Source organism: Hibiscus syriacus, unplaced genomic scaffold (genome assembly GCF_006381635.1).
Source record: "Hibiscus syriacus cultivar Baekdansim isolate YM2019G1 unplaced genomic scaffold, ASM638163v2 tig00110528_pilon, whole genome shotgun sequence".
Taxonomy (NCBI): domain Eukaryota; kingdom Viridiplantae; phylum Streptophyta; class Magnoliopsida; order Malvales; family Malvaceae; genus Hibiscus; species Hibiscus syriacus.
In genome coordinates this window covers 4,342,553-4,365,379 of record NW_024062770.1, presented here as the reverse complement: position 1 = coordinate 4,365,379, position 22,827 = coordinate 4,342,553, and the positions used below count along the sequence as shown (strand labels likewise).

Genomic DNA, 22,827 nt, shown 5'->3' with positions numbered 1-22,827 from the left:
CTTTTCGAACGCCGACTCGAGAGTCAGTAAAATAAAAATATATATATATATATATTTAAAAAGGTTTAATACTATCTAAATCATATTTTTTTTAAGTGTGTACGGGTTTTTTATTTATGGGGTTCTTAAAGAAATAAATTCAATACTTAAAAGAGTAAATTTGTAATATTAAACATCAAAATAAATAAAAAAAATTAAATACATATTTGATAAAAGAATAATTTGAGTACTTATTTAAGAATTAAGCCAATTAATTTAAGAAGTTTTAAAATGATTTTAATTATTTTTTTTTTTTTTTGGAAAAAGGGAAGCGCTTTGGTGGCATATTTATCAAAAAGTCATCATGTTTTTTTATTTATGTATCAGATACCGTTTAAATTTTTTTTATCGATCTAGCATCTTTTACAGAAATGTACCTATCATCATCCGCATTTTTCTGCAATAATGAAATGCGCCAAAAAGGTGCGAATCATAATCCGCGTCTTTTATCATTGTATATGAACTTCTCAGCTTTTAAACTTTTCCCTTGATTATAAATAAGACCCTCTCAACTCGTAAACATCACCTATCAATTCCTCTTATCTTTTCTTCACAAATTCATTTAATCTTTCGTTGTAAGGTAATTTTTTAATATATAATAGTTTTTTATATATGATTATTTGAAAAAAAATTATTGTACTAATTATTTTCTATTATTTTTTGTGGTTGTAAAATTAGAATGCGGATTATACATTGAAATATTTTTGTCGATGCAGTAATAATATAAATGATATTATTTAAATTATTTACTTTTATTTTAAAATATTTTATCGTGTTATATTTTAATTCATATATTATTTATTTAATTATGTTTATTTCAACTATTATTTTTTCAGATATAAGATTGTCTATCTTTCAAACTCTTATAATGACATTAATTTCAGCTATTGTTTACTATGATGGAGAAATTCGGGAAGATGAAATCGGCGTTGTATTCGCATCAAAAAGAGTTATGTTAAAATATCATTAAAGAGAAACATAATTCTTGATGAGCTGATAACGAGATTTTAATGAAGGTTCATGTTGGAAGTACTAGAAGACTGTCGTCACTTCAGTATAAATTTTTAACATCAGTGTTTCCGTTAACTTATACAGCGTTTGAACTATTGAACGATGATGATGTTGCAATGATGGTTGACTTTCAAAATCATTATTTAGACGTCGATACGAAAGTGTATGCAAAATTTGTTGAAGTGTGTGTTGTTCGGGATATGTCATTATGCTCCCACTATAGGATGGCTCAACAAGTTGATCAAGTTGACAGCCTAACTACAGTAATGTGTAATTATTTTACCGTCATAATGGGAAATCCGCATCATGGTGCTATCCCATAAGTTCAATTGGGAGACATTCATCAACAACTGCTTACGATCTGTACCGAGATGGGCCCACAAACAATCTGTATGGCAACATCGCGTCCAGTTCAAGGGGAAGACATTCATCTGCCAATTTCTTTGACCTCAATATGGAGATACCCTCGACGGAACAATCTGTTCAGTTTCCATTTGACACGATGATTTCAAGCTCCAGGGGGAGACATTCTACTGCAAGCTTCTTCGATCTCAATGTCGAGATGCCTTCAAGTTCAAAGGGAAGCATGAAAGTACCAGGTTTTTTGACCTAAATATGGACAGCATGGAAGAACCCTCATCTCCACCAGAAGAACCGCTTCGTGAGCCAGGTGCGGATGATGATAAGACTAGACTATTCGTTCACCCAGAATCACCGTAGTTCAACATAGACTCCGATGATGATGATGATGTAGATGAAGTTCCCACAAATGTGGTACACACTGAACCTCCAACACACATGTATGAAGCTGACTATGGTGCAATGTACGAGCCAGAATTTGCTTATATGCCTAATATCGGTGAATATGATTTAACTCATCAATAATTAATGGTGAGTTATATTTAGGAATGTAGTTTTCAAGCAAAGAAAAAACGATGATGGCAATTAAAAATTACAATATATGTATTTATATTCAGTCCATAGTTGATCGCTCTATGACCAAAAAGTATGTCTGTCACTGTGTCCAATGTGATAACAGATACAATTGGATGGTTCATGTATCGAAGAGGAAGAGAAAAAATAACATATGAGAACTAACGATATACAATGGTCTTCACACATGTTGTGTTGGAGGGATCAACCAAGATCATCCCAACTTGGACTCTGAAATGATCTGCCAAGCTATCATGCCTATGGTAAAAACAAGCTCTCATATAACTATTGTTGTGTTGATTTCAGCTATACAATTGCAGTATGAGTATTTCGTCTCATACAGAAAAGCATGCATGGCAAAGCAGAGTGTGATTAAAAACTTCACGGCAAATAGGATGCATTTACAACAAACTACCATGTTGGTTTAGGGTAGTGCGCAGGTTGAATCCTAGGATAGTTATGGATTTCAAAACTTGTCGTGCATACCATAATGATTGAGTTCTTCACGATCAATGTCAATTCTATCGGGTTTTTTGGACTTACCCACAATGCATTAATGTTGTGAAATACTGCAAGTGGTCCAAATCAATGAGACATTCTATATGGAAAATACAAGCAAGTTTTACTATTGGCAGTTGTCCAATATAGTAATCGCAACATTCTTCAGTTACTTTTTTACCTTGTTGAAGAGAAGATATAGATTATTGGGTTTTTTTCTTCTGAAACTTACGCTTACATGTTATCACAAGCAAAAAAATATGTGTCATTTTAGATCACGGAGCTGGGATCAAAGCAGCAATGGATTCTTTGGGTCCAATGTGGTAACCACCCTATGTCCAACATAGGTACTGTATTCGACACATTGTTGCAACAATCATGGAAGATTCAAGAAGAATGGCGAGCGCCAATTACTTGTGCGTATGGGTATGTGAAAATGTTATTATTTTTTATTTCTATCATTTTCATTTTTTATAGAAACAAAGTTAATAAGTTATACATTTGATGCTGAGGTTACGAACTACTACCTCAAACATTTGAGTCAATGCTTCAAGAGTTACGGGAGAAGAATGAGGAAGGATACGATTACATCAATCTCATCAATAAAGAAATGTGGAAAATGCATATGATGGTGGATATCGATGTGAACACATGACGACCAACTTGGATGAGGCAATCAATTCGACCTTAAAGGGGGTACGTCATTTACCTGTAACGACTTTGGTAAAAATGACATATTTTCGTTTGGGAGCGCTTTTTACGAAGCTCAAGGGACAAGCTCAAACATGGATGCAAAATGGTCATGTCTATCACCCTAGATTAGTTACAGATCTACAAAAAAGAATTGTTGCATCAAATGAAATGTTTGTAAAAAGCTTCTCTAGACGTATGAATTGTTTCATATCACAGAGATCCCTCGACCTCTTCAAGGAATTGAATCTAAATCGTTAAGAGTTAATCTACGAGATAGATGGTGCAATTGTGGGTTTTCTCAAGCTCTGAAGTATTCATGCTCTCATGTCTTAGCATATTGCTTGCATAACCGTCAAGACTATAATCGTTTTGTGGATCCAGTATACCTACTATCAGAAGTGTTTAAGGTATATGAATTTGAGTTCCCCCATAGGAAATGAGAAAAGCCCTAATGAGGTTCAGAATTAGCTTCCGATTGTACCATATCTGTCTTTATTGAGGGATCATGGTAGTCCAAAATCCACTCGAATTCATTGTGATATGGATATTCGAGAAACATCTAGACAAATCAAAAGATGTTGGCATTGTAGAAACCCAGGACAGAGTAGAAAAAATTGTACCCTCTTTTATCATCAAGTAACCATTGATGTTGTACTTGATGTAATTGTTTTTTATCAAAGAATTTCTTGTAAATTAATTCACATTTACCTTAAGTTAATGTTATTTTATCATCATCGATTATTTAAACAAGAAAAAAATACAAGACAAGGGATTAAAATTCAGTAAATAATAAACTCATTTGCTTCAATTAACAAAATAAACAAAATAAATTAAGTCATAAAAGGTAAATAATTAATAAACAAGAAAAACAATTGAAAAACAATAAATGATAAAACAATTCGCTTGAATTAAGTAATAAATAAAATTAACAAAATAAATTAAGTATTAAATGGTAAATAATTAAAAAAGTACAATTATTTGTCTAAAAAAATTAAATACAAATATAATAAAATTTATGAATCTATCGATGACTGCGTCTTGAATGTGTTCCACATGGCGGTGGCTGTCTATCTCGAGGAGGATTTAATAAAATTTATAACTTGTTATGACTCCTCACTCTTATCATTATCACCATCATCATCATCGTCGTCATCAGAGCCTTGTGAGGAACTGATGATGATGTCGCACCTCCATAGAATAAGGACCTTGGAGGTGTATGACTGACTATCCCATCGCTCATAGAAAATTAGGAAAACTGAGAAAAGATAGACATTGATAAGTGAGAAAACTGTACAAGAGGTGTCTGTGCGGTGGCCATCGGTGGTGATGCGAGACCTTCTAAATAACAAATATATGAACCCCAAGTTAGATCTACAAACATAAAACTATAATATCCTCTAGGAGGGGTCATATAACTCTACGGCGGTGGCGGCATCTGGTATGGGAATGGCGGTGGTGACATCTAATGGCTGCGTAGCCATATGAACTGGTTGTAGGGTGTAGATTCGTTGTAGACGGTAGATGTTGTGAAGGTTCTGTTGCTGTAGCTGAGGACGAACCGGAAGTACATGCTCTCCGTCCATGAGTCGGGGACGATGGGTTGTGACGGTAGAGGTCTCTATTGACATCGATGAATGCTTCATCCTCGTGCTTCCTCGGAAAGCAAGAACAATTTCCCATTCGTGTTGAACAACTCGTAATAACCATATGTAATTGTCAAATGGTCCACATAAATGGGTTTTCTACGGAGAATGCGCCAACGTCGATCCTCTCATATCATGACCCACTCATAATGCTTCAGCAACCAGTCCACATCTTTTTTACCGCGTCGATCGGTACTATGCAACTCGTCAAATTTTTGAGGTGCTTCCGGAATTGATTGTACAAAACCAAATTGTCAGAGCACGCGATCAGTGAGGTGCCACTCAACAATCGCATAAAAGATCAGAGGGACCACCGCCATCCAAACATCTAATGGGTCCCTTAAGTTGCGTGGGATACAAATCCTCATATCATCAGTAGAATAAGGAGCCCATTCAAACTAAAACAAATAAATATAATTCTTATCAAAATAATAATCTAATTATATAACGATAATTAAAAATAGATTTTGTTATTTAAATACATACATCTGTGCCATCCTTCTGATCAATTAGTAGCCTAATTGATTCTAATTCATCAGGTAAATCCCGATGATCTTTCATTGCAGTAGACCACCTACTCAATGAAATAATTTTTATTATATACTAAATAAAATGATTAATAAACAAAATCAGTATTGTAATTACCTCAACAATAACGGGAATACGAACGAGTTTTTTATAACCAGGCATAAAAAGAACATACGATACCACGCCCAAGACTAAAGCAGAAGGAAACATCCGCCTATAGCATTTTTCCTATAGTCAGCATCTCGACACATTTCCCTATACAGAAATGCAAAAACTATCGAACCCCAACTCAATGTTCCAAACAGATAAAAATCAGCAACATGCGACAACCACATACAATGAACTTGGTTGTGTGATTTGTCCGGTATTAAGAGCCCTCCTATCAACTGTAGTATGCATGCATGTGCATACATTTTACATGATCCTCAAAGCGTCGCTACTCAAATGCTTGAAATTTTCATCCAACCAATTTAACGAAATCCGACCACCGTTAAAATTTGGTGGGACACCTCATAGATATTCTTGGTACAATAAATTTCAGTTACCTTGCGCCACCCCTGAAAGCACATCTCCATCTACTGGAAGCCCCAAGTGCATGGAAACATCCTCCAGCATAATCATGCACTCTCCGCACGGAAGATGGAATGTGTGTGTCTTCGGTCTCCACCGCTCGACTAATGCAGAAATCATGTTGGATTCTACGTTACAGTGCCCTTCATATCTAGCTACGTAAGCGAATCTAGCCTCGACTAAATACGGACAGACACGGGTTGATATCTCTAACTTAAGATTGCAGATAAAAAGATCTTTATACAATCTCTCTCCTAATTTAATAAATATTAAAAAAATTAATATATAAACTAATAATAAAACAATAAATAAATAAATTATTACCAATAATTAAAATTAAAATAGAATTTTAAAAAGTTACCGTATCAGCAAAATACGTCGATATATGATTTCCATCTAAATGAAGCAGATCACCTTCCATTTTATAACTGCAAAAAAATATAAAACAATTTAATAAAATACTAAAATATTAATTTATTATAATATATTATAATATATTACCTTCTAAATATAATTTGACCCGGTTTGAATTTTATGAGAGTTTGATTTTTTATATGGTTTGAGAGGTTTTGAGAGGATTTTGTGTGGCTGAAATAGTTGAAGGGAGTATTTAAAGGTTTTGAGATGGGGTTTAAGCGGATGAGTATCATTAATTGGGAGAGTGTGAACGGTTGAAAATAAAATGAAATGTGTCAGACATATGCACCTTTTTTGTAAAAGATGCTAGATCGATAAAAAATTCTCTTATATCTGACACAAATAAAAATAAGCAGAGTGAATTTTTGATAAATACTTCGATTTTGGTTGGGTGACGCGGGTGAGATATAGTCTCACTCTATTATGGAGATGACGTGTCAACACGATTAGGTTTGGTTATTATCAAGATGAACGGATAATACAATACTAGTTGGTGTCTGAAATTTTAAAAAAAAGTTTGTCGAACAAAAATGGAAAAAAGAGATAAAAATGATTTTTTAGATATTACGTGTGTAGTTTACCCTATAATTGATCTGTTTTCTTGCGTGCCTTTAGGTTAGGTTAAGAGGATGGTGTTGGGTTTTCAGTCGTGTGAATTGACAAAAACATCGCTCTCGTTATTTGCCCCTCTTACGTCTGTAGGATGTTGGTTTGGGCCCATTCATGGGATTAGGCTCTCTTTTTTCCCCTTTGTCTGCAGAAATATTTTTTTTCCTAAAAAAAATCTAGAATAACGAGTCAAATCAGTTTCTAAGTTAATAAGAAACCTAATAAATTTAATAATTTTGTTAATTTTTTAACAATAAAATATCAAATTAAAATTAAAATTAAAATTAGGCATGATTTTAAAAATAAAATTTTAATATATTAAAAAAGAAAAAAGTGTAATTTAGATATTAAATATGTAGTTTACTCCAAAATTTATAGGCTATGTTATGGGAGTAAGATGTATAAGTTGGTCATTGATCAGTTTGGCTAATAAATTCTCTTCTCTTCAGGGATTTCATGCTGTTTGTCAGCTCAATTGCCGCAAAATCATCATCATCATATGTTAAGACACGTGTGAATAATATTTCGTATATGCATTATACTAAACTGTACATCATTCTTTTATACAGCTTAAACACAACACTAATGCACTAACTAACTTCTAACTGACTATTAATTAATTAACAAACTTTCTAACTAACTCTTAACATCTCAACACTCCCCCCTCAAGTTGGTAGTCTAAAGACATTTTTGACTCCTAACTTGGAAATTAAACATTCATGCTACTGAGTACCCAATGCCTTGGTTAAAATGTTTGCTAGCTGATTTGCAGATGAAACATATTCTGTACAAATCACCCCTTCTTGTATTTTCTCACGAATAAAATGACAATCTATTTCAATATGCTTCGTCCTCTCATGAAATACCGGGCTTGCTGTAATCTGCAGTGTTGCCTTGCTATCACAGTAAAGTTTAGTCGGCTGAAGATCCTTCACACCCAACTTTACTAACAGACCTTTTAGCCAAACAATTTCTGTTGCTACCATTGCCATGCCTCTGTATTCCGCCTCTGCTGACGACCTTGCTATAGTGTTCTTCTTTTTTGACTTCCAGGAAATTAAGGAATTTCCTAATTTGACACAAAACCCAGTAACCGATCTCTTTGTCATCAAACAAGCTGCCCAGTCAGCATCACAAAAGGCTGATAGTTGGTATTGTCCTGCAGAAGACAATAAGATCCCTTGACCAGGTTTCTTCTTTATGTACTTAACCACTCGAAGAGCTGCTTCCAAGTGCGAGCGCTTTGGTTGCTGCATGAACTGACTCAGATGATGTACCACAAAAGTGATAACTGGCCTTGTATGAGTGAGATAAATCAACCTACTTATCAACCTCTGGTAGATTTATTTTTCACCCTACAACACTTCATCATCTATCTTCTTCCCATCATTTTTAATTAAACTAGAATCATAACCAACAGTGGTAAGCTTAATATTCTGCTCCATAGGTGTACAAACAGGTTTAGCACCTCCTAATCCCGTTTCTTCTATTAGTTCTAATGCGTACTTCCTTTGGTTCAACAAGATCCCTTCACTAGATCTAAGTATCTCAAAACTAAGAAAGTATTTAAGTTCACCTAAATCTTTCATTCTGAAGCTAGCATGCAAAATCATTTTCAATTCTTCTATCATGGCATCATCATTTCCAGTGATCAACAGATCATCAACATATATAAGCATGATTACTATTTTTGTTCCCTTCTTTTTTTGTAAAAAGCGAGTAATCAAACTTACTTTAAACATATCCAGCAGTTGCCAAAGCTTCAGTTAGCCTCATGCTCCACTGCCGAGACGCTTGTTTCAGACCATAAATAGATTTCTGTAGCCTACAGACCATGTTCTCCCCCTGGCTGTAAAATCCTTGAGGTAATTGCATGTAAACCTCCTCAAGCAAGTTCCCTTGAAGAAATGAATTATAGACATCCATTTGAAATAGAGACCAGTGTTGCAAAGAGGCAAGCGCCAAAACTGTTCGAATGGTGACCAGCTTAGCAACAGGGGAGAAGGTTTCAACAAAATCCACACCTTCGCGCTGATTGTAGCCTTTAGCAACCAAACGTGCTTTATATCGTTCAACCTCACCATTGGATTGAAACTTAACCTTATATAGCCATTTGTATCTAATGGGGACCTTTCCCGGTGGAAAAGGAACTACGCACCAAGTATTGTTTAATTCTAATGCTTGAATCTCCTCTTGCATGGCATTAACCCATAAAGGGTGTTTAACGACATCATTATAACTAGTAGGTTCAATAATGGAAATAGATGAAAGAAAAGATTGGGTGTGAGATGGAAGATGAGAATAAGAAATGTTATTTGAAATGGGATGAAAGCTAGAAGTGGATGATTAGCAAGAAACATATTCATTTAACCAAAGTGGAGGCTTGGACACTCTAGAAGACTTTCTAATAACATGACCAACAGGAACAAGAACACTAGAAGAAGGAGAAGTAACAAGTGCAGGAGACTCTGCACCAATAACAGCATGACACAGATCGTTAAAAGAAAGACTAGAAGCAGACTGTTGAGAAACCGAATTAGGAGATATATCGGACATAGATAAACCAGTTACAAAAAAATCAGAATCAGAGACAAAAGGTTGTGAAGGAAATAATTGAGATGACAACTCAGGTGAATGAAAAGGGAAAGAATTTTCATGAAACCGGACATCTCTACTCACAAAAAAGTCTTAGACACAAGGCTAAACATTAAATAACCTTTTTTGAGTATCCGAGTATCCCATAAAAACCGAATGAATAGCTCTAGGAACAAACTTGTCACGAGGCTTAGTTTGAGTGGCATAACCTAAGCAACCAAAGACCTTTAAGTGTAACAAAAAAGGAGGCTTATGATGAAACATTTCATATGGGGATTTCCAATTAAGGACATCAGAAGGTAACCTATTAATTAAACAACATGCAGCTAAGACACACTCTCCCCAAAATTTAATAGGAACCCGAGACTGAAAACGAAGTGCTTTAGCTACTTCTAATAGGTGTTTATGCTTTCTTTCAGCTACCCCATTTTGTTGAGGAGTGTCAACACAAGATGACTGATGAACAATGCCAAAGGAAGAGAAAAGGAAAGAACACACTTTGCTGAAAAACTCAGACCCATTATCACTACGAATGGTTTTGACAAAAGCCTCAAAATGATTAAGGAACAAAGAAAGAAACTTCCTTAAAGAGATAATAGCATCAGACTTAAGTTTTAATAAGTATACCCATGTCATTCTTGTACAGTCATCAACTATTGTTACAAAAATCTATGACCACTATGAGTGGAAATTCTGTGTGACCCCATAAGTCCATGTGAATTAACTGAAAAGGAAAATTAGAATGAGACTGACTAACAGGAAAGGGCATACGAGTTTGCTTAGATAAAGGACAAACAATACAGGAATGAATGACAGAAGAATCTAGTTTACAATCATCCAAGGAGATATGATGCAATTTGAGAAAAGAAGCATAACCTAATCGGGCATGCCAAATGGATGTTTTATTATCAACAGAGGACATACAATGAGGTGTAATAGCAAAAGACACATTAGGAGCCTTAGAAACAGTACTAAGAAAAGAACCAAAAGAATGAAGAACATACAAGCCTCCCTATTTCCTACCAATCCCCAGTATCTTGCCATTGGAGAGATCCTGAAAGATGCAAAAGTCAGGATAAAATTGAACAACACAATTTAAGTCAATGGTCAATTTTGAGACAGAAAACAAATTATGAGCAAATGCAGGAACATATAAGACATTCTGTAGGCAGTGAGATGAATCAAACCAAAAAAAACCAACGTGTGTTATAGGAAGGGTTTTACCATTTGGAAGATGAACAAAACATGATAAGCATTCAACAGGATTACTCAAGCATTCAAAATTAGACAGCATATGGTCAGTAGCTCCACTGTCAAGAATCCAGGTAACAGAATTATTCATAGGAGCAGGTAAACCATCATGAACCATACAGGCAAAATTGGCAGCAGCAGTATCTCCAGAGTCATGAATATCTCTATTAAGAAGCTCCAACAAACGATTGTACTGATCCGAGGTGAACATTGGAGCTAAAGGAGAAGACTCTGAAGGATTATCAGCCTGATTCGAATTAGCTACTATGGCAGAAGATGTTTTTTTTGTCTTGGTGAACTTGAAGTCAGGAGGGAAGGCATTGAGTCTATAACACTGATCACGTTTATGGCCACAGATCTTACAAAAGTTGCATACTCCATTAAATCATCCTCAGTGAGAATTAACAGAGTTGGAATACATGGCCACTGTATCAGACAGTGGTGAAACACCTAAAGAAAGAACACGTTGAGACTCCTCCTGAACCACTATCGAATATGCCCGATTCACCGAAGGAAGCAGATCTAGAAGGAGAATCTAACTTCGAATGGCAGAATACGTTTCATTCAGTCCCATTAAAAACTGAAACAAACGTTGTTGAAGAACGTGATTCAATGCTTAGGAAGCATCAACACAATTGCACGATAAGACAGGGACTAACGTATTGTACTCATCCCAAAGAAGCTTTAGATGCGAATAATAGGCTGAAACGGAGGAATCACCTTGAGTGAATAGAGAAATCTCTCGATGTAGGAAATCCGAGAGCTATTGACTTTACTAAATCGTTCCTTCAAATCATTCCAAACATACGCAGTCATAGAAGCAAAAACCAATCCCGCATATAGATCAGCGATCACAGTGTTTAGGATCCACGAAAGAACGATTGCATTGCATCTGTCCCATTATGATTGCAGCAACTCACTGAAATCACCATAAGTGTAATCACCGTCGATGAACCCTAACTTATTCTTTACCAGTAACCACAAATTGTAGTTCTCGATTCCAGTCAACTGATGCGAAACCAGCAACGTCCCTGGCGTATCCGATGGATGAAGGTAAAGAGGATGAGTAAAATCGATGGAATCCATAGAGGAAAAGAGGAAAAAAGAAGGAAACTCAGTAAGGAAAAAAAAGAGGAAAAAATTAGAAATGGCGAGATATCACACCAGACTTTTCAACCAATACCATGTTAAGACACGTGTGAATAATATTTCGTATATGCATTATACTAAACTGTACATCATTCTTTTATACAGCTTAAACACAACACTAATGCACTAACTAACTAACTTATAACTGACCATTAACTAATTAAAAAACTTTCTAACTAACTCTTAACATCTCAACATCATCATCTTCTGGACAAGAGAAAAAGAGGCAGCTGATTTCGTCGTTAATGAACAAGAAACCAGCTCTAGATTGGAAACATCATGATAAATCAACTGAGAAAGCCGAGGAAACTCTTGCAACAAAGAAGAGAACGAGAGAATGATTTGCCTCAGGTACGAGAAAAGCAAACAAACATGCGAAGGCTCGGAATAATTCGAACACCAACAAGAGTTCAGATTCCAATACATTGTTGTCATTTCAAGCAAAGGCGGATAATCGAATGAGAACTCGTAATCCAAAGGGGAATTAAAGGTCGAGAAGGAGAAGACCAACACAAATGTGAGTTTGAAGAAGCAAAGCGCAGCGAATTTCTTAAATAGAATAAGGAGTAATGAGGCATTGAAAGAAATGATTAGTGCTGATAATGGTAAGGGAGGAGTTGCTTGTGAGTAAAAGAAAAGCAGCAGTACCAAAGGTGAGCAACAGAAGGATCGAAGTTTGACGTCAGAGACATGGTCAGGTGGAAAAAGAAGGAAAGAGAAGGGAAGCCCGGTGAAGAGGAGTACTGGACGACCGCCAAAGAGGGTGGTGGCATCATTGCCTGTCGGCCAATCGGGGCCTGGTAAACGGGGGAGGGAAGTTGTTGAGAACGACTCAGGTGGTGGACATACATAGATGCGTTCGAAAAAATGAATGGTTTCGGTATTGATTTTGCCTTTTTTGGGTGGGTTTGCGTCCCGGGGGTTTATTCTTGTAAGATTGTACATCGCCATTGGCTGTTAGATACTATTTTGTCGATTTAATTTACAAGTAGCGTCGAGAATATATGTCAACTAACTATAGAAAAAGTAGTCCAATTATTTTTTATTCTGGATAATTTTTTTAATATCTCATCTACTTTAGATATCTGAATTCATCATAAATAAAAATATGTTCTTAGGAAATCTAAATTTTTTTTATTCTATGATTTTATGTTTTTGGAATGTTAAAGGGTTTAATAATTTTTATAAGGAAAGGAAAGTTTTTTGTTTTTGGAATGTTAAAGAGTTTAATAATTTTTATAAGTAAAGGAAAGTGTTTCAAACGTTTAGAATGTTAGAGGGTTTAATAATTTTTTGAAGTAAAGGAAAGTGTTTCAAAGGTTTATGGGATTTAAGGTATATATTGCTTGTCTCCCTTGAGACTAAAATTAGATAGGCCAAGTCCTTAGATTTGGCTATTGTTTTTGTTGTTGATCAAGAACCATGTTATAATTATTTTGCTATTGATGGTGGTACGCATTGGACCCTATGAAAAAAGTGGCTTAATATTTATGTTATTCAGGTTGCTGAGCAAACTATTTCTTTTACGGCTACTTTATGCGGTAGGGAAGTTGTTATCAATGTTGTTTATGGTTTAAATGATGGAATTGGTATGAAGTGTTTGTGAGATCAATTTAGGGGCTTGGCTGCTGTTGTTGGTTCTCTCCCTTAGTTAATGGCTGGGGCTTTAACTACTTTATTAATGCTGAAGAAAGCTCGTATTTTGGTAGGTTGGGTGCCTATCTTAATTCTGATATGATGGACTTTAGGGATTGTCTAAAGGAAGTTGAGATTACTAATCATCTTTTTACTAGTCCTATATTTACTTGGACTAACAAATATGATGAGGTTTTTTCAGCTAGGAAGCTTGACAGAGTTCTAGTGAATTCCTATTAGATTGAAGTTTTTCCGAAATCTTTCGTTGAGTTTGTGGCACATGGGGTTTCTGATTATTGCCTAGGTTTGGTTTGGCTTGTTAAATATATCTTGTCAATAGGCCTAAACCATTTGAATATTTTAATTTTTGGGCCTATCATAAGGACTTCAAAGATATGGTTGCTAATTCTTGGATGGTTGTAGTAGGGGGTGACTCTATGTAGGTTTTGTTTTCCAAACTTAAAAGGTTAAAAGCATGTTTGAGGGAGTTCAACAATGATCATTTTAGTAACTTTTCTGGAAGAGTTAATGCTAAAAGAAGCCAGTTAGAGGCCCAACAACTGGCAAATTAATCTATCAGTTTTAATCTTACTGTCGAGGTTTGTTTGCAATTTGAGTTGATTATGTTGGAAGAGGCTCAAAGTTCCTTTCTTAAACAGATGGTTTATGTGTAGTGCATCCAGGGGGAGATGTTGGATCTAGATTCTTTTACAATGTTGTTAATGCAAACAAGAAGAAGAACACTATTAAGATGCTTGTTGATGAGGCTGAAAATAAACTAGAAACGTTTGATGTTAAGTCTAAGGAAATGGTGGGGTTTTTTTACTAAGCTCATTGGTAGTAAAGATGAGGTTATTTTGTGGTTGTTCTGATAAGGATCTTGTTGATTTGTTGCAATTCTCTTTGCCTAGGGTTGTGATTGATGCCTTGAGTAGGAATTTTTTTATGTTGAAATTAAGGATAGTTTGTTGACGCAAGGTAGGATAAAATCGCAGGGCCTAATGGGTTTACTACTGGGGTTTTTAGGGATAATTGGGATATTGTAGACAATGATTTTTTAGGGTTGTTCACCATTTTTTCCAAACCTCTTCATTATTGCATGCTTTCAATGTAACCTCCATTACTTAGATCCCTAAGGTACCTAATGCCTCGAAGCCTAAGGATTTTCAACCCATCTCCTATTGCAAGATGGTGTATAAGACTATCACTAAGGTCTTGGTGACTCGACTGGTTGATCTCTTTCCTGACATGGTGTCTTCAAACCAATATGCTTTCATTAAGGGTTGTGAAATTGTTGATAATGTTCTCCTTGGTCAGGAGCTAGTAAAGAGCTATAATAGGAAGTCTATTTCTCCATGGTGTGCTATGAAGGTGGACATGTAGAAAGCCTTTGACTCTATCGATTGAGAGTTATTGCTTGCTTTGCTGAAGGATATTGGACTATATGAAAAATTTAAGAGGTGGATAATCATTTGTATTACTTCTTCTCAATTTTTCATTTGCTTTAATGAGACTCTTGTGGGATTTTTAAAGGTAATAGGGGGATTAGTGTTGCGTGTGTGATGTATTATGCTATGGTATGCAAACTGTGCAAATATACACAATCAAATAAGTAATATAATAGTGAGTGAGTATCGTCTCCATATGGATTGGAGGGACTTAGATTTAGGTTTATGCACTTAATTTTAAACACTTAAAACATAGAATGGTGTGATAAAGTGAATATGAATATTGTGGAAAACTATTAAAGTATGTAATGAAATGTTGTGACAAATAGTAAAGAATGCTATGGCAAAATGTAAAGAATGTTGTGGCAAAATTGAGTTGAGCACTAGAGTATGAATTAAGATATTTGTCAACCTCACACAATTAAACTACAAAAATGATAAATGGTTGGGTTTACTAAGGAATCTTATGTCTTGTTTCTAGAATGGTTCCCATCTTCCATGAGTATATTGTTCGACAATGTTTGCTAAAGTAAGGAGCTTGATAGTAAAAATGCTACGACAATACCTTTCAGTGTAAACTGCAACATAGTACTATCGATTAAGTCCTACCCCTTTTAGTTGTTGAAGCTCTTTCCTTATCTCTAAGGAGAGTTAGGGCTTTACTTCATAGCTCAACCTCACTGTTCACGTTGATCTAAGCCTAACTCTCTCGATATTAAGCATCAAACATAGAAAATGGCTCACTCTCGAAAGCTCTTACAATTCTAAGCATTTAAACATGGGAAACATCAAACCATTAATTTAAACAAAGAAAAAATCATCCAAAGTAAACACGTGCCAAATAAGTTACTTCATGGCAGGGCTAAAATCATCCATCATCAACATTTTATTCGTTACAAACCCACAAGCAAATAAGAATGAAAAGAAACAAAAGGAGAAGAGAAAACTCTCAAGTAAGCTGAACCGCCTTAGCAAACTAGTTTCTCTCAAAGGCCTAGACTGATATCCCCTTGGAGCTTCTCTATAGAGGACACCATGAAATGAGGAAGAATGGAAGAAAATGGAGAATTTGTGTTGCAGCCACCTCTTTCTCTTTATTATCTCATTTTTTTCAAAGCTACCTAAAAATAAGGTATCCTTATCTATTTATACTAAGGGCTCTTAGAGTTTTGTGCCCAAATTCACTTTGTACCCTAAGGGATCATTCCCTTCACAAGTGTGGGCTGGACAATTGGCTGAAGGAATTCACATGTTATAGCTGACAACAACAACAATAAAATATCTTCATCATTTTGTCTTTTTCTATGCCTAGGAATGCTATGCAGAATGCTATGCAGAATGCTCCATCAATTTTTGCCCAGGAATGATATCCAAAATGTTGCGAAATTTTGATTTTCTCCTTTATCCCTATTTACCTGAACATCATCAGCAAAACAACACTTTTTCCTTTAAGCGACACCAATTTCATAAATGAAATGTTGTAGAAAAACAAACACCACCATATGCAACTACATGGGGTCTAAATTCAACTATATGTAATTAAATGGGCTTTTAAACAACCAATAACCTAAGTAAAAAAGACACGAAATATAGCTTTTTTACGGGATTATCAATTAGACAGGGGATCCCCTTCCCTTACCTATTTATTTTGGTTATGAATGTTTTATTTTTCTTTTTGAACTCTGTTGTTGCTTAGGGGTTTTTTAAGTTTCACCCTAAGTGCAAAAGAGTTGATCTCACCCACTTTTTTATTGAAGACATCCTAACTTCTATTGGGGAATTTTGATTTTGTCATGGGTATGTTGAGTGTTCTTGATGTGTTCTATGGCATCTATGCACTACTAGAAAAAAAACCCCTTTAATGACGCGCATTGCACGTCATCTATGGGTGCGGATGACACACAAATTCCTGTCGTTGAAGCCACCGACATGAATCTTAGATGACACGCAATTGTGTGTCATAAATCTATGACGCACCTTTATGACATGCATTTATGACACACATTTATAATGCTAATTTATGACGCACAATTAACGTCATTGAAGCCCCCATCATAAATAAAGATGACACACATTTGTGTGTCATAAATTAATGACACTCATGTATGACTTACATTGCATGTCATTGAAGCCCCCATCATAAATGAAGATGACACACATTCGTGTGTCGTGATTGTATTTCGTAAATTATATACATATATATATATATATATATATATATATATATATATATTGTAAATTGACAAATAATCAAACTAAATCATATTTAATGCCTCATAATACTAAATATATATATATATATATCATATTATATATAAGCAATTTATTTGCATACAATATATACACATGACACCCATGAAAAATGTTGCCACTGGCACTGTAATATTGCAAACATAAATAGCCAGTCATTACAATTATAGAGTGATTTCGTTGGATGTAATCAAATAATGCACTTTGTTTCCACATACTTAGAGCTTTGAGCATCTGGATAAAAGCCACAGATATGTGCAAATATGCAGTGTTGCCAAACTAGTATTGACAAAAAAAATGAGGATGCTTAGAATATGCAAAAACAATATCAAGAAAAGGTAAGCAAAATAAAACAAAGATAGCCAGTACATAATAAGCTCCATATCGTATAATCAATTTGCAACCTATAGCATAAACCTTTTGGCAACTCAACAGCTTAAATGCATTTAAAATTTAATTTTCATTAAAAGTATAATAAAAACAAATTAGTTCTGTCAGAACCAATATTTCAGGGCAAGGCATTAAGATATGAAAACACAGAGCAAGACAAATGGAAGTAATTCAACAAATTAGGATCTTGGTTTAATTAAGAAACTTCATTATGCAGAGAAGGAAACTTGATGCAACACAAACCACAGAAGTAACTCATTACACAACACAAACCACATCATAATAAGGAAAACACTACACCACACACCAAACACAAATTCCAGTCATACCACAGTTAAATACTTACCAAAGACTTGATGCAAAGAAGGAACTTATAGGTATTACACATGTTGCATATCTATAACACCGAGAACATTTGTTTAGGAAAGAGAACATCGATACTGTATCTAAGCAGTAATTGAGAATAATAACAGCTATTTTAGATAAAGAATAGCACTTATATTTCAAATGTCATTTTGATAGAAGCTATAACTGGAAACCTTAAATACTAATAAGAAAATGAAAATTACTAAAAAATAAGCCTAAAACCAATAATTTATTTCGAACCTTTGGCAGTCTTCCACAAAATTACAGCACATGCTTCTCGACTATACCATTTAAAGAAATAGGAAAGAAATGAAATATCAGCACAATTAGAAATGTCATCTAAAACAGATCAACATTTACAAGGAGTAATATACAATCTTACCAGGTACAACGATGAAAAATAAGGTTTTAACAAATTGAAATATCATATATTGTGTGGGATCAAAAAGGCAGGTTGTACAGGCTTAAATGACATTCAATAAAAACAATATACGACATCTCAATACCTGGCAACATAAAAGACTGCATTTTCCAACATCAACAATTTATTAGCACAACCAATGGCCAAGGCACCGCCAGAGCCACCTTCCTCGATAACAATAGAAATAATTGAGACCTTCAGATTAAACATGGTCCTCAAATTGTGGGCAATAACTTCACCCTACATGAATGTAACACATAAAAATCAGTTGTACTAACATTAAAAATAGATCTGGTATGCTTAATAATACAATAGTCCTCATACTTAACCTAGCTCCTCAGATTTAAGGTCAGCATACGCCCTAGGAGTGTTAATAAAAGTAACTATAGGAAAACCATGATGATCTGCATAATACATCATGCGCAGAGCCTTCATGTAACAGTAAGCATTTCCTAAATATCAATTAAGAGTGACAGATTCTCTCTTTGAAAGGTAAAATTCAACATGCAAGTTTCATATACTTACCCATGGAGAGTTGGCATTCCAAAGTTACATTGAATATGCAGATAATAGTGTTTCTACCCTTTTGCTGACCAATAAACATGTATCGCCTAACATCTATGGTTTCTATACCAGTAACAATAGATGGATCGTCATTCCTCGATCGATCTCCATGAAGTTCCACAAACTAGACACAGGAGAATATACAAAACATTTATTAGAACAATTCTTCACCATCCACACACTGGGTGTTAAAGATAATGTTGATGAAAATATGTAGAATTAATTTCCGAGTTAAAAGTCATGTAACCACCAAACCTTATCAGTAATGCTAAATACATGATCAAGGAATGTAGGTCTGTTAGGGTGCCAGGCAATGTTCACACATTGTATAGGGATTAGATGTGTGTATAAGTCATTCAGGGCCTAAAATAAATAATAGAAAGGATTATAAGAGTTAACCAGAAACCATAAACATGGTGAAATATCAATATCTTTGACATCACATCAACACTAAATGGTGTGCAAGCCTTTTATGAAACACTGAATTAAACTCATCCCTTATTAAGGTATCAAGCTTACATCAGACTTAAAGAAGAATCATAGATTTTGGAGTTTAACACCACAGAATTTCAAGCAAGCATATAAATGTTCTACTATTGATAATCCTCTGCAATAAGAGAATGAATCCAAAAATAAAATCAAATACTATAATAAAATTCTAAATAACAAATAAATGACATAAAAAATGCAACATCGAAAACATTTTATCAGCCAATATTAAATATAACTTCCTGACCTAATTTTTAGTTTTGGCATAATTAAATTGAGCACACGAAAACATATTCCATACTCAACTTCACTCTCATTAATAGGCTGAATATGTATCCACTCAGAGGAACATATAAATGTATAACTAGAAATTATATTACTTCATGGAAACAACTAAAGTACTATCAGATTGTCTCAAACAAAATAATTGTACCTGTTGATATTTATTCTCCAATAATATAATCTGATCACTGAAGTCCAATCCAGTTTTATTTTCCATCCTCCTCACCTTCATATGAAACAAACACAAAATTTGAAGCAACCACGAGCTTGTTATGATCAGAAAAACCAAAAGTCACTAGAAATAAGGAACTACATCAATCATCTTCTTCTCAAAATTTACAAAGGGCTTCTCTAAATCCAAAGTAACAGACTTTTGCTTTTTTTCAAAGGATTGAAATGGGAAAGATGACTTAGGACTCCGCCTTTCACATTTGGATCCGGATCTGCATGCCACGGATATTCATGCTTCACTTTCCTCAGCTTTGTAACTACAGTTACACCTCTTTTTGACACATCAAATCGTGGCGTCCCTAGGATTTCAAGAGGGATGCCGCTCACACCATTACTGGAGCTTCGAAGAAGATCGAAAGCTGAAGTTCTAGTAAATGCAGCTGGAGAATACGTCATAGAAGCCATCACACCTTGAGCTTAGATATCTCAGAACTCTACACGAAACCCAAACAATCAAATCTCCAAATTTCAGTCTAATGATTAGAAAAAAAAAATTCAACTGACATTAAATGAAGAGATGCATTATAAACATAAATCAACGCAAAAAATAATCAGATTTACAAAAAGAGTGAGACTGAGAAATAACCGGAAACACAAGACGAAAATGGAGCAAATAAAGGTCGGTGTTGGTCAAGAAAAGGAAAGCGATTTTAGGGGAAGAGGAGGAAAGGTGGGACAAGGTGGAGGGAGAGACGGTGATGCGGTGGAAGAGACGGAGATCGTCGAGTTCATTGGAGGCGAAAATAGGAGGCAGAGGCTGGGGATTCAAACTCGGGCCTAACAAGATGAAGAGAATCAGGATGAAAAACAGGAGAGAAAAGGAGAGAATGAAAAGAGTGGAAAACATTAGGTGGGGGAAGAAGCGAGAAATGATGAAAATAATGGGGGAAATTAGAATACGACTACTAAAGATGACACACAATTAAAAAGTATACACCGTGTTTTTGTAAATTTTATGGATTATGACTATTAAATATGACTATTAAATATGACAAACATTATTGTAAGTCATAAATCGTTTAGATTTTAAAAAAACATGACATTTATTTTATGACACACATGTTTTGCAAGTTATAAATTAGCGTGTGTCATCGTTCGTGTGTCATTAAAGGTATATTTTCTTGTAGTGATGGTTTATAGCTTAATGTTACCAATTTTGAACTCTTTACTATAGGGATGAGTAGTGATTGTGCTAATGATATGGCTTAGGCTACTGATTTCCAGCTTGGGGAGTTCCCTGTTCATTACTTTGGGATTCGCTTGGTGGCTAGGAAACTCACTGTTAAGGATTACACTTCCTTATCCCTGAGGATTGTTAATAAGTTGAAGGGTTGGTCTTGGAAGTTACTTAGCTATGGGGGTATGATCTAGCTATCACACCTTAATTTAGGGGTCAAATTATTAGTTTTTGAAACTTATAGGCACTTTTAGAAAGTTGCATGAAATTTACAGACCAAGCCTTGAATTATCCCATTTTTCTGGTAAAGTGAAAAATAAACTTCCCGATCGAATAGATGAAATCCTCAATTTCCCTACCCCAACCCTAGCTATCGTGCCCCTCGATCGATTCACCCCGCTCCGACCGTTGCGATATTTCGACTGTCCAAATTAAACCGATATCTCACCCTGACCAAACCCCAACCGTCAAAAACTCCTGATCGACCATCAATCGTCGGGATTAAATGATAGAAGGTTCATCAAAAACCCCATCGTTGACCCTATTTTCGTCGATTCCGGCCACCTCGAGTGTTAGCTCGCCTCATCGCCCCGATAACCAGAATCTCCAACTCTGTGCGACCAAAACTCGATTGGATGTGTCGATCGAAAATCATCATGTCACAAACCGCCGTCTTGGGTAAGCTTCGATTATTTTTTCGGTTAATTTCAATGTGTTCTTTACTTGTTTTGATGTGATGTAGGCTAACCAGGCTTCTTCAAAATGGAGAAGTTAGCAACCTTGTTGTTTCCCGATCTAGGAGAGACACCAAAATGCTACACTTTGAATTAATAAGTAATCAGCAAAAATTAAAGAAAGAAATGATTAATATAGAAATATAAATAAGAAACGGAAGAATAAAGGAAATGATAAGAATTGAAATGGATAGAAATGTTATCAAAGATGGGCTGCGGAAGTGTTGTTGAATTGTCCTTCAAATGTTGATGAATTCGACCACCATTGGTGATGATGCACATGATTATTGATGAATGTTGATGAATAATTCAATGGTTAAGGAATGGTGATGAATATGGTAATGGGATGGTGATAGAGTTGGCGTGAAAGTGATGGATAATGGTGAAGGAAATAGTATCTTATAAAACTAAGAGGGAACCAATGTTATAAAGAACAAAGACCCATTTCCTATAAGTTTTATAAGGGATGTTAGGAAGGACTTTGACCCACTAGTTATATGAACTAGAAACCAGAAGTATCAAGGAAGAGATTGATGACATAAACTTTAGAAAAGCTTGCTTAATCGATATAGTTCTAAAAAGAACTTGAAGAGAGAATAATCTCACAAGAGTTTTCATTTATCAAAGGGTTGAGTTTTACAAATAAATGCCAAAGCCTATTTATAGATTTGTATCAGCAAAAATTAAAGAAAGAAATGATTAATATAGAAATATAAATAAGAAACGGAAGAATAAAGGAAATGATAAGAATTGAAATGGATAGAAATGTTATCAAAGATGGGCTGCGGAAGTGTTGTTGAATTGTCCTTCAAATGTTGATGAATTCGACCACCATTGGTGATGATGCACATGATTATTGATGAATGTTGATGAATAATTCAATGGTTAAGGAATGGTGATGAAT

At 35.0% G+C, this 22,827-nt stretch overlaps 1 pseudogene; it reads right to left on the bottom strand.

Moving 5' to 3' along the window:
- Nucleotides 1–18,524: 18,524 nt before the first annotated feature.
- Nucleotides 18,525–20,417, bottom strand: LOC120130201 (annotated as a pseudogene).
- Between the last annotated feature and the right edge of the window lie 2,410 nt (nucleotides 20,418–22,827).